The sequence below is a fragment of the Myotis yumanensis genome, unplaced genomic scaffold (genome assembly GCF_028538775.1).
Source record: "Myotis yumanensis isolate MYYU_CA2020_CCGP unplaced genomic scaffold, mMyoYum1.0.hap1 SCAF_21, whole genome shotgun sequence".
Lineage (NCBI taxonomy): Eukaryota > Metazoa > Chordata > Mammalia > Chiroptera > Vespertilionidae > Myotis > Myotis yumanensis.
Genome location: NW_027223772.1, coordinates 17,252,369 through 17,265,514, shown reverse-complemented (window position 1 = coordinate 17,265,514; position 13,146 = coordinate 17,252,369). Strand labels below are relative to the sequence as shown.

Below are 13,146 nucleotides of genomic sequence, written 5' to 3'. Positions count from 1 at the left end.
CTCCCAGCAGAGCTAAGGGAGCGGAGGTTTTCCTTTTTTCCCACAGAGCACGGTGGTGTTGATTCCATTAAGTTTTTCTTGAGACAGGAAGGGATAAAAATGAATTTGGAACAGAAAGGGGCAAAGATTCTTTTCCCACTGTATTCTGCTCAAGGTACACTCTCCCCCCCCCCCCCCAAAGAAGGTGAGAACCATGGTGTAAAGATGGTCTAAAGGAGAGAAAAGAGACCTCAAAAACAGGGCGACTGAGCACAAGGGGCAGGAGAAGGAAAAGAATAAATAGACTGCGACTTGCTCCCAGGGACTGGAAAAAATTTAAAAAGGTTGGGACCCATCAGTGTTCATTAGTCATCTTCTCCTTCATCTTCCTCTCCTTCTTCCCCCTCATCATCAGCATCATCTTCTTCCCCTTCCCCTTCTTCATCATCTATGTCAGGAACCAAGTAGTACTGTAATGGATTTGGCCAAATGTCATCTTTAATGACTTCTCCTAACTCATCTGCACCTGCATCAGAATGGTCAGTAACCAGGTAAAGAAGCTTTCTGGTTCCTCATGCTGCCTCTTCCTGCTGGCTTTATTCTGTGTTTGACTTGAATGTTTCATCAAATCCTTTCCAGATTTCCATTTGATTTCAGTGAACTTTGAAGATGGATCACCACTCTCATTCAGATGAAACTCTTTGGAGCAAACTTTATTTTCAAAGTAAGGATTTTCATCAAAATAAAAATCTATTCTGTAACCTGATTTAATATCTTCAAATTCTGTCACTTCAACTCTTGTCAAATAATACAGCACCTCTTCATCCTCTTCCCCAAGCAGTGCAGACACTTGTGGATGGTTGACAAATGTTGTTACCCCAAAATGTGGGATTTTGGCAATCAATTCTGACCTCTTCTGAAAAAATGGTTGACAGAGTTGTTATATTTCTGTTCTACTTTCAAAATCTCCTCACTGGCTTATTTATTAAGTCTGTCTATTTCATTTTATACTTCATCAATATGTTCAATCGCGTCTTGCTGTTCTTTTTCTCCTTTTGGCACATCCTAAGGGTCGGCTTCTTCTCTGGCTTGGGGGCTGGAGGCAGTTTTGGTTTCTTCATTTGAGGTGGGAGAGAGGGACTGACGTTTGGGGGCTATGCTGTGAGGAAAGTCTGAGGATCTGAATGCTGGGAAGTCACTGGGCTCAAAGGCACGCTGAGCACTATTCTATGGCATTTCTATACACCAATAGTGAACTTACAGAAAGAGAGATTTAAAAAAAATCCCATTTACTATTGCACACAAAAAAATTAAGATACCTAGGAATAAACTTAACTAAGGAGGTAAAAGAACTCTACTCATAAAACTACAGAATGTTGAAAGAAGAGATAAAGAGATAAAGGAAGACATAAACAGATGGGAGAACATACCATGTTCATGGATTGGTAGAATCAACATCATTAAAATGTCCATACTACCCAAAGCAATCTGTAGATTCAATGCACTCCCCATTAAAATACCAACAGTATATTTCAAAGACCTAGAACAAATGCTCCAAAAATTTATCTGGAATAAAAAAAGATCCCAAATAGCTGTGGCAATCCTGAGAAAGAAGAACAAAGTAGGTGGGATCTCAATACCAGATATCAAGCTGTATTACAAAGCCACTGTTCTCAAAACTGCCTGGTACTGGCACAAGAACAGACATATCAATTAATGGAATAGAATAGAGAACCCAGAAATTGACCCAAACCACTATGCCTAATTAATATTTGACAAAGGAGGCAAGAGCAAACAATGAAGTCAAGAAAGTCTCTTCAATAAATGCTGTTGGGAAAATTAAACAGATACATGAAAAAAATGAAACTAGATCACCAACTTACACCATACACAAAAATAAACTGAAAATGGATAAAGGACTTAAATGGGAGACTGGAAACTATAAAAATCTTAGAAGAACCCATAGGCAGAAAAATTTCAGACATGTGCCAAAGCAATATTTTCACCGATACAACTCCTAGGGCAATGGAAACTAAAGAGAAAATAAACAAATGGGACTACATCAAAATAAAAAGCTTCTGCACAGCAAAGGAAACCATCAACAAAACAAGAAGAAAGCCCACTGCATGGAAGAACATATTCGCCAATGTTATCTCTGAAAAGCGTTTAATCTCCAACATTTACAGGGAACTCATACAACTTAACAAAAGGAAGATAAACAACCCAATCAAAAAATGGGCACAGGACCTAAATAGATACTTTTTGAAAGAGAACATAAGGAAGACCAAGGGACATATGAAAACATGCTCAAAGTCACTATTATCTGAGAGATGCAAATCAAAACAACAATGTGGTACCATCTCATACCTGTCAGAATGGCTATCAAAAAATCAACAAATCAACAAATGACAAGTGCTGGAGAGGGTGCGGAGAAAAAGGAACCCTTGTGCATTGCTGGTGGGAATGCAGACTGGTGCAGCCACAGTGGAAGACAGTGTGGAGTTTTCTCAAAAAAACTAAATATGGAACTCCCATTTGACCCAGTAATCCCACTTCTAGGAATATATCCCAAGAAACTAGAAACACTAATCAGAAAGGATGTATGCACCCCTATGTTCATAGTAGCACAATTTACAATAGCTAAGAATTGGAAACAGCCTAAATGCCCATCAGCAGATGAGTGGATTGAAAAACTGTGGTACATCTACACAATGGTACATCTACACTGCTGTAAAAAGGAACTCCTACCATTCACAACAGCATGGATGGTCCTGAAGAGCATTATGCTAAGCGAAATAAATCAGTTAGAGAAAGATAAATATCACATGATCTAACTCATTTGTGGAATATAATGAACAACATAAACTGATGAATAAAAATAGATCCAGAGACTTAAATGCATTGAACAGACCATCCAACCTCAGAGGGAAGGCAGGGGAGGGTGCGAGGGTGGGGTAAGAGATCAACCAAAGAACTTGTATGTATGCATATAAGCATAACCAATGAACACAGACAGTAGGGAGTGAGGGCATGTGCTTGGTGGTGGGAGCAGCTGGGGAGAGTTCAATGGGGGAAAAAGAAGATATATGTAATACTTTAAACAATAAAGAATTTTTAAAAATTAGAGAAACTCCTGGTAAAGTTCTCTTCCTACATCAGTTTTTTTTCCAACTAAATCTTTTAGAAAGGAATGGGAGACAACTGTAGGGTCTTTCTCATTTTTATTTCTTAACGATGAGCTTAAAATCAGTATGTCCAATGCAAAATTTTGGTACTCTTCATTCCAACCTTTTAAACTTTATATATTTATTTCCTCTTGATACACATGAATTTAGTTTTGGGGTTTTGTCATTAATTGCTAAGGAATTTTAAGATAAAAATTCAAAGTCATTAACATCGAGAGATACAAGGACACTTTGGATTCCAAACTATCTTTATAGTAGGGGAGTAAGAGAAGCCTCACGTGTCACTTGCTTATTTTTTAAGCTATTACTCTTTTAACTCTAATCTTTGAATAATATATTTTTCTACAATATAAAATGACTTTTTAAATAAAATCAGCACAGTAACATTATCTATTTTACAATAAATCTGAAAGAAAAATTTGGAAAAGAATATTCTTACACCAAATGGAATAACTTTTTTTTTAACTTAAAATTATTTTGGTTAATTGCCTAAACACCTAAATCAGTGAATAAGAATTCTCAGCATCCAATCCATGAATATAGAATACAATATAATTTATTCTACTTTTTACCTCAAAGCCACAGAGATGACATCCATATAATTATAAAGCCTACTCTACATTTTCAAGTTCTCAATCCAAACATATAGATTAGAACAGGTGACTTTATTCCTGGAATCATTCATGGAAGGGCCAGATTCCTCATAAAAAGACAAAATACGTTTGATTGGGAGCCAGCCATTGCCATACTCACCCATCAACAGAATTATGGAAGTCAAGAGGCAATCTTTTTTCCTTTTTAAAATAGCAAAGGAACAAAAGAAGATTGGCTGACTGTTGAGTGGGCCCCATGTTAGAGTGCATAGCTCATCAGGATCAGGGCCAGCACCTGTGAGCAGTTATGTCATCTGCACTACAGCTTTTACCCCGGAAGGTATTTGAAAATACTTTACGCTCAAAATATATAGTATCCATTCCTTGTCCGTGAGGTCCCAAGTATAAATCTAAAGTGATAATGGGCTTCTTCAGTCCGAAGGCAGGACTTCTTTGCAGTAGAATGTCTCCAGAGTTTCACAAAAATAAATAAAAGCAGCAGCTAACGTCTTTTAAGCTTCTTGACCTCTCTGCATTTCGTTGCTTCTTCCTCCTGTCTCATTTCCTCAAAGTCCTCTTGCATACCAGGTCTTAAACTCTTTGCTTCTTCCTTCTGCTGTTCTCTCCAACTACTCTCTATGTAACATAAGGCATAATCACTTTCATCTTTGTATTTTTTTCGGTCATAGCCAAAGAATGTGCTTGGATATTTTTTCCTGAGATTCTCCTTCATCTTCGATAAAATCTTCCATTTCGGAGTCATAGTCCTCATGTTCCTCCTCTTCACATTCTCAGGGTCTTTTGTAACCTCTAGGGAAGGGAAGCTTTTCAGGACCTTGGGCAGATCTGTAGCCAGCTAAGGAAGGCTTCATTCCATTCATCTGTTCATTGCTGGGCTGGTAATGATATTCTTAGAAGATACTGTTTCTGAAACAAAAGTGCATTAGGGCTTATGGGGAGGATCTGAGCTACTAACTCTTCACCCAGGTCCCAAGCTGCTCACTGGTCTTCTAGGGCCTGAACTGCTGATAGGCCATCCAGCTGGAACTGAGCCACTTACTGATCCCCCAGGGCCACTGACTGACCTCCCGGGGGGGGGGGGGGGGGCAGCATTGAGCCACTCACTGGTCATCGGTCATGTGGACTGTGCACAGGCCACCCAGGGCCACCAGAACTGACCTCTGACTTCCCAGAACCACCTGAGCCACTGATGGGTCGTCCAGAGGCCCCTGTACTACTGACTGTCCTTCCAGGAGGATTTGAGTCACTGGCTGGCCTCTTGGTCCCACTGGTTGATCGCTCAGGTCCTGAGCTGGGGCTGCCATTCTGGCACCTGGGCATGGAGCCAGAACTAACTAGGCCAAACACTCTCTGTGCTGGGCTGCTCAGGAGCTGGGCTGGAGCTGCCTGGCTGCCTGACACCTGGACTCTTAGCCTTATGTGGGATGACCACGGGTCCAGGTATGGAATGGCTAGGATGGGGAGGAGATTTTTGGCTTTGTGCTCAGTAACAGATTTCTGAGTCCTTTTAGCAGAAGCCTTTGGAACACTTGGTGAATAGGTGCTCGAGTGGGTCTTTCCAGGCCCATTGAAAACAGGCCTGTCATGGTCCTCCCGAAACGAGGGTTGGGAGCAGTTGCTAGATCCTACTTTGGGCCTCTCTCCTGGCATAGATTTGGATGAAAACAAACCTAAATGTTTCTTATTAGCTGTGCTGGGTCTGTAATTCTGCTCAGCATGCGGAAGGGCAGTGCCCCTAGGAGAAGGATACTTGTCCCCAGAAACTCGGCTAGGTTTCGTGCCCATACTTTCTGTCTAAGAGGACACCTTTTTGGTCAGAGGCAGTCCTGCATCTGCCTCAGGTTCCTTTTTCATATGTCTTCCTTCCCTCCCTAAGTTCTTGTGCAGTCATAGGCCACTCTTCTGGTTTTTTTCACTACCTTGATTTCCACTGGTTCGTACTGCTTTTTCTCAGCCAGCCTGAGTAGGTCAGTGAAGTCATGATGGTGGGGCACTTTTAAGGGGGACCTTTGGTTTATTTTCAACTTTGGGAGGAGGTTCTTGCTCTTCTTCATACTCCTGCTCTGATGCTGCCTGATTGTGTTCTAAGAATTCTTCCTCTTCTTCCATCTCATACTCTTGGTCTGTTCCCTGACTAGTGTGGCTTTCCATTGCCTGTCTTTTCTTTGACTTTTCCTCAACAGGAATACCATTTAACCATGGAAATTGTCCTTTGTCCTCTTGGCCATAGCTCTTGCTTTCGTGTCATGTTTTAGCTCAATTCCCTTTTTGAGTAGTTCTTCTTTTCTCCTTTTCCTGTATGGCTTTTCTTCTGAGCTCCTCCTCTTTTCTTTTGAGAAAAGCTTGCACACTGCTGATTGGACACCCTTAACTTTTGGGTCTTTTTGGCAGGACCCACTGCCAAACTATACCTTTTCAGTGTGCTGTTGGTTCCTTGTCCTTTAGAAGCTATCATGAGAATTTCCCTGAAATCCATGTTGACCGAACTGGATAGAATGGGCCGCCTCTCAGAGAGGGATGAGAACGCATCTTACCCGGCGGCCAGCTGCAGCCAAATGAACTGGCTGGCCGCCTCTTTCCTACCTCTACTCAGCACCACCACTTTTGGCGCTGTCCAAGGTGCTCTGCCCACCCCCTTCCTCAAACGGCTTATATCCTTACAGGTCCAACACTGCGCTCCCACCTTTGAAACTTTAAATAAAAGTTTTACATCCACAGATAAATTAGTAGATTGTTCCACATTCATTGACATAATCATTCAGTTGATAATAAGTTACTTTAGTTTAATTGTTAAATCTTAGTTCAGCCTGGCTGGTGTGGCTCAGTGAATTGAGTATTCTCTCAGGCACCAAGAGGTCGCTGGTCCGATTCCTGGTCAGGGCACATGCCAGGGTTATGGGCTCAATCCCCAGAAGGGGGCATGCAGGAGGCTGCCAATTGAAGTGATAGCTCTACCTCATCGATGTTTTAGTCTCTCTCTCCCTTTCCCTTCCTCTCTCTCTGAAAATCAATATTACCATATATTTTTTAAAATCTTAGTTCAGAAAATGGTGATGGACACGTACTCCCAAAATGTCTGAATACTTGCTTATATGGTGAAGAAACAAAAGTTCATATCGATTTTTTTTACTAACAATCAATAATCTTACTTATTTAATATCTTTTTTATTTATTTCAGAAAGAAAGGGAGAGATAACATGCATATAAATACATATCCTTTAAAACAGTACATAAAACATATAATCAAAGAAAATGTACAATGGCAACAAAACACATAAGATGCCTAGGAATGATCCACAATCTGTATAAATAAAACTTTAAAATGCTACCCAATAACAGACCTTGAACAACTGGACAGTAACATCATATTCTTGGGAAGAACAATCATAATGATGTCAATCTCCCAATGTTGATTATAAATTTATTATGATTTGGTTAAAATATCAGCAAGATTTTTAAGACCAAAACAAGCTCATTTAAGTTCACATGTTAAAATGAAAAATGTAAAAGAAAATTCTGGCGTAGCCAGCATGGCTCAGTGGTTGACCCATGTATCAGGAGGTTACAGTTCGATTCCTGGTCAGGGCACATGCCCTGGTTGCAGGCTTGATCTCCCCAGTGGGGAGCGTGCAGGAGACAGCTCTCTCATCATTGATGTTTCTGTCTCCCTCTCCCTTCCTCTCTGAAATTAATAAACATATTTTTAAATATAATTCTGAGAAAAACAAATAAATGAATAAAAGCTACCCCAACCAGATAGAACAATGTATTGTGTTATAAACTACAGTAATTTAAAAACTTGGGCAATGTCCTGTAAATAGATAAACTGATGGAACAGAAAACAAAGTCCAGTGATAGACTCAAATACATATGGAAATTTGGTAAAATAAAAATATCTCCTTAGATCAGTGGGGAAATATGCATTATATAATAAAGAATGTTAGAAGAACTGAATGGGGAAAAATACTGAACCAGAATTAACTCATTTTACTCATAACTAATATAAAAACTGAAAGCTACTGAAAACCCAAGGGTACAAAGATATCAAAAGTGAAAGAATGGAAAAAATATATTAAACAAACATAAGCCAAATAAAAAGTATATGATAATACAGAACACTTGAAGGCAAAAAGCATTACTATAAATAAAGAGCACTTCATATCAATAATTTCATTTTACCAGGAATATCCAAATTCACAAGCACTTCATAACATGAAATCAAAGTACATACAAGAGAGCTACAAGGGAAACTAGATACATTTATAATCATAATAAATTTAATACACCTCTCTCCTTCGGAGACAGAGCATACCTCTTTCAGAACCAATAGCCTCACACAAAGAATTCAGTGAGGATGTAAAACACTTCAACAACCTGAGCAGCAAACTGCGTTCAACATTCAGATAACCCACTGCACCCAACAACCTTTCCTGCTAAAGGCATGAAGATGTTATTCCCAAGCTGCACATGCATACAAGTCCTTTGGTTGATCTCTCCCTTGCCCCCACCCTCCCTTGTCTTCCCTCTGAGGTTTGACGGTCTGTTTGATGCTTCTCTGTCTCTGGGTTTATTTTTGTTCATCAGTTTATTTTGTTCATTAGATTCCACAAATGAGTGAGATCACGTGATATTTATCTTTCTCTGACTGGCCTATTTAGCTCAGCGTAATGCTCTTCAGGTCCCTCCATGCTATTGTGAATAGTAAGAGTTATTTCTTTTTTACAGCTGCATAGTATTCCATTATGTAAATGTACCATAGTTTTTTAATCCATTCATCTGCTGATGGGCACTTAGCTGTTGCCAAATCTTAGCTATTGTAAATTGTGCTGGGTGCATATAATTTTTCTGCTTGGTGTTTCTGATTTATTGGGATATAGTCCTAGAAGTGAGATTACTGGGTCAAATGTGAGTTCCATATTTAAGTTTTTGAGGAAACTCCATACTGTTTTCCACAGTGGCTGCATTCCCACCAGCAGTGAACAAGGGTTCCTTTTTCTCCACATCCTTGCCAGCACTTGTCATTTGTTGATGATAGGAAAGTTCTTAGTTTTAAAAGTTCTGAAACACACTCCTAAATAGCATTTCATTCAGCACTTAGAGATCCTCCACTATAGCCACCCCCTTGTCCTGCTGACCTGCACTGAGGTGCTACTCCCAAGATGCACCTGAGACGGCAGCGGAGGAGCACTTCAATTATTTTTTACGTGAACCTGCTGGACTATGAAGCAGGTTTCAACTAACTTCAAAGAATTGAAATTATATACAATATGTTTCTTGTTGTCATTGTAGTTAATCCAGAAATCAGGAACAGAGGTACCTAGAAACTCCTTATATTTAAAGGTTGTGAAATACACGTCTAACCCAAAAAATACATCACAATTCAAGTTAAAAAATAAGTCAAACTGAATGATAATACCACATACCAAAACTTATGAAAAAATGTGCACTCATAAATGCACATATTAGGAATAAAAGTTGAAAATTTACATTTTTTGCAGCCATATTAAAATCTGAAATAGTAAATTAAATAGAGAGAAAATAGAAGAAAGAAAATGTGCACATGTAGAGATGTCTGAAGGGGGATATACTTAAAACGATAGCAGTTTTTTTAACTCTTAGGGTAGAATTTTGAATTAACTCTATATTTTATTGCTTAAGTAAACTGCACACACAAAGCTATTTTCATTTTAGGGAAAATGTCCTAGAGGAAAACATGGGATAATCTACACTAATAAAAGAGAAACATGCAAATTGGTGTTACTCTGCTACACCCACCAGCCAATCAGAACAACTATGCAAATTAACCCAACAAAGATGGCAGTAATTTGCATACGCAGGGGTGGAGAGAAGACTGAAGACTGAAGAGGCTTGGCTTCTCCACTGCAGTCACGGCAGAGAAGCCAAGCCTATCTGCAGCCAGACCAAAGGCCTGGGTCCTGGGTCCTGGGTGCCAGAGGAAAGCCGGTGCTGGCAGCCAGGGGAAGGAAGGCCTATTGTGCGAATCTTTGTGCAATGGGCTCCTAGTCCTATAATAAAAGGCTAATATGCAAATTGACCAAATGGCAGAACAACTGGTTGCTATGATATGCACTGACCACCAGGGGATAGGCGCTCAATGAAGGAGCTGCCCCCTGGTGGTCAGTGTGCTCCCACAGGGGGCATGCTGCTCAACCAGAAGATGGGCTCACCACTGAGTGCAGCAGTGGTGGCAGGAGCCTCTCCCACCTCTGCAGTAGTGCTAAGGATGTCCAACTGACAGCGTAGGCCCCTCAGTAGGACATCCCTGGAGGGCTCCCGGACTGCAAGAGGGAGCAGGCTGGGCTGAGGGGATACCCCCACAGTGCACAAATTCCATGAATGAACCTCTAGTTTATAAATGATAAGCTAGACTGTTGTGATGGCAACACAAGTTTTTTCTTTGCTCACCAAGCCTGGTCTCTTAGTCTAAAGAGAATAAAAATTCTTCCTAATTGTTTAGCCCAAAGTGGCTCCTTTCATAATCTGCACCCCTTCATGAGCAATCCCAGCAGTTCTGAGAAAGGGAACCCCTAAAGCTTGGAGTCCCTGGAATCTACCTGAGCCTGGTTCTAACATTTATAAGCAATGTTCTTTTGAACACAGAACAGATTTCTCAGGGTTTTCATTTTGTAACTTGGAAAAAATCCTTTTTTTTCTTTTTGGTTAGTCCTCACCTGAGAATATTTTCTCCATTAATCTTTTGAAGAGTGGAAGGGAGGAAGGGAGCAGGAAAAAGAGAGAAAAGTCAATGTGAGGGAGACACATCGATTATTTGCCTCCTGTACTCATGGGGGATCAAACCTGCAACTCAGGTATATGCCCTTGACTGGGAATCAAACCTGCGACCCTTCCCATGTGGGCTGACCCTCTAACCACTGAACAATACCAGCCAGGCCAAATTCTCCTGTGTTATAGCTTAGAACATTTATTGCTGACAGACTGAGCCTCAGTGCCTTCCCTCTGCCTCCAGAGAGACTATAAGATGGGACCACGCAGCTCACTAGACTGACAGGGAAGCAGTGCACTCCAGATGCTGGTGTTCAGCTGCAGAACATGCTCATGAAAAGTGGTCCCACAGGAAATGTTCACTAATGTCCACCTGCCTCTCAAATCAGGAAAAACCCTGCTAGTCGTCCTATATCTGTGACCTACTGTTTGCCCCATGTCCCAACACCATCTACACTAATAAAAGACAAAGATGCTCATTGACAGTACCTTTGCTAAGCCATAAGCCACGCCCACCAGCCAATCAGAGCGACTATATGCAAATTAACCCAACCAAGATGGCAGCCAGCAGCCACGAAGCTGGAGCAAGCAGGAGGCTTGGTTGCCCGGGCAAAGGAAGAAGCCAAGCTTCCCGTGTGCCCTGAGCCGGCTGTGGCCTCTGCAAAAGGCAACAAATTTTCAATTATAGAAGCTAAATAAATCCCAGATACCTGCTTCCAGCAAGCCTCCACTGGGAGCTTGGGTGGCTGGGGGCCATGGCCAGCCTGAAAACGGCCCTCAGCCCCTCCCCAGGCTGGCCAGGCACCCCATGGGGGACTCCCACCCTGAAGGGGCTGTGGCCAGCCTGCAAACAGCCATCAGCCCCTCACCCAGGCTGGCCAGACCCTCAAGGGGTGAGGGTCCCTGCTTGGGGGCTTGGCCAGGCTGCAAACAGCCATCAGCCCCTCACCCTGGCTGGCCAGACACCCCAGCGGGGACCCCCACCCTGAAGGGGCTGTGGCCAGCCTGCAAACAGCCATCAAGCCCTCACACAGGCTGGCCAGGCACTCCTATATAATAAAAGGGTAATATGCAAATTGACCCTAACAGCAGAATGACTGGGAATGACTGGTCACTATGACACACACTGACCACTAGGGGGCAGATGCTCAATTTAGGAGCTGCCCCCTGGTGGTCAGTGCGCTCCCACAGGGGGAACTCTTCTCAGCCACAAGCCAGGCTGACAGCTGCCAGTACAGCGGTGGTGGTGGGAGCCTCTCCCACCTCCTCAGCAGCGCTAAGGATATCCAACTGCAGCTTAGGCCTGCTCCCTGCTTGCAAGTGGACATCCCCTGAGGGCTCCCAGGCTGCCAGAGGGATGTCTGACTGCCAGCATAGGCTCGATCCCCCCGGGGAGCGGGCCTAAGCCAGCAGGTGGTCATCCCCCGAGGGGTCCCAGACTGCGAGAGGGCACAGGCCAGGCTGAGCAATCCCCCTGGGTGCACAAATTTTTGTGCACCAGGCCTCTAGTTTATTTTATAAGGCACATTTTCAAAACTGATCTAAGGAGACATCTTTATCTTACAAAATTTACGGATGGATTTCGGTAACTTACTAAACCTTCTACTCTGTTCAGTTAATTTGCATACAAATGAATGTGAAGAACAATGAGGTAATATTTGGTATATAACACTTTGGGAAATGGTGGAGCAGGGTGATATTTAGGAAAAGCGCAGCACACTTGGCAGGTTATGTTTCTAAGACAACCCCAAAACAACAGGACATGTACAGGTGGGGGTGGTCAACAGGCTCCTGTTTGGAGCCTTAAGGCCTAAAGCTGAGGCAAGTAGGCTGATGTTCCCTCCTGGAACCAGGTATCATCATGGAAACCTCTTAGGAAGAAATGGGGGAGAACTACAGGTTCTTTCTTAACTTACCTGACAATTTAAAATCAACATGCACAATGCAAGGCTGTGTCCTCTTTATTCCCACCTTTGGACGGTAAATGAAAGTTTTACATCCAGAAACTAAATTAGTAGATTGTTCCAAATTTCATTGATAAAATCATCCAGTCCTAAAAATGTTTCTTTAGATAACTTGATAAATCTTAGTTCAGGACAGGGTGAAGTAGATGTACTTCCAAAGTTTACACTCTATGAAATATCAGGTTACTGGCTTATGTGGGGGAGAAACAAACTTCCCTCTAAAGTCAAGGTTCTTTTCTGGTCTAATAACCAAATAGATATGACACAGATTAGCAACAGAAAATAACCACCTGTAAGACACATGTATGGATAGGCCCCTCACATACATGAGAGAGTCAGAGACCCTGCCTGCAGGAGAGGCTGAATCAAAAAGAAAACATGGGTACACACGGCATTCGGAGCTTGGGGCCTTCCAGTCCTTGCAAAATGATATGAGCAGATGCTTTAGGAGATGCTATCCCTAATATGTACACTAGGAGGCAGCAGAGAAGAGCATTTCCTTGGGCAGAAAAGGGGCGGGGCCACAGATTCTTTCTGAGTCCTGCTCCTCCACAAACAGCTTAAGATTAAGATTCCAAGTATTGGCATCAGGGTGGCAGAATTTTGATCCCTTCATAAGGAATGTGAATTGTCTGTGACACCAGTATTCTTTAAATTGGT

At 42.1% G+C, this 13,146-nt stretch overlaps 2 pseudogenes; both read right to left on the bottom strand.

The window, feature by feature from the left end:
- Positions 1 to 338: 338 nt before the first annotated feature.
- LOC138998977 (protein SET-like) lies at positions 339 to 3,905 on the bottom strand (annotated as a pseudogene).
- A 354-nt stretch (positions 3,906 to 4,259) lies between these two features.
- LOC138998853 (protein SPT2 homolog pseudogene) lies at positions 4,260 to 6,254 on the bottom strand (annotated as a pseudogene).
- Between the last annotated feature and the right edge of the window lie 6,892 nt (positions 6,255 to 13,146).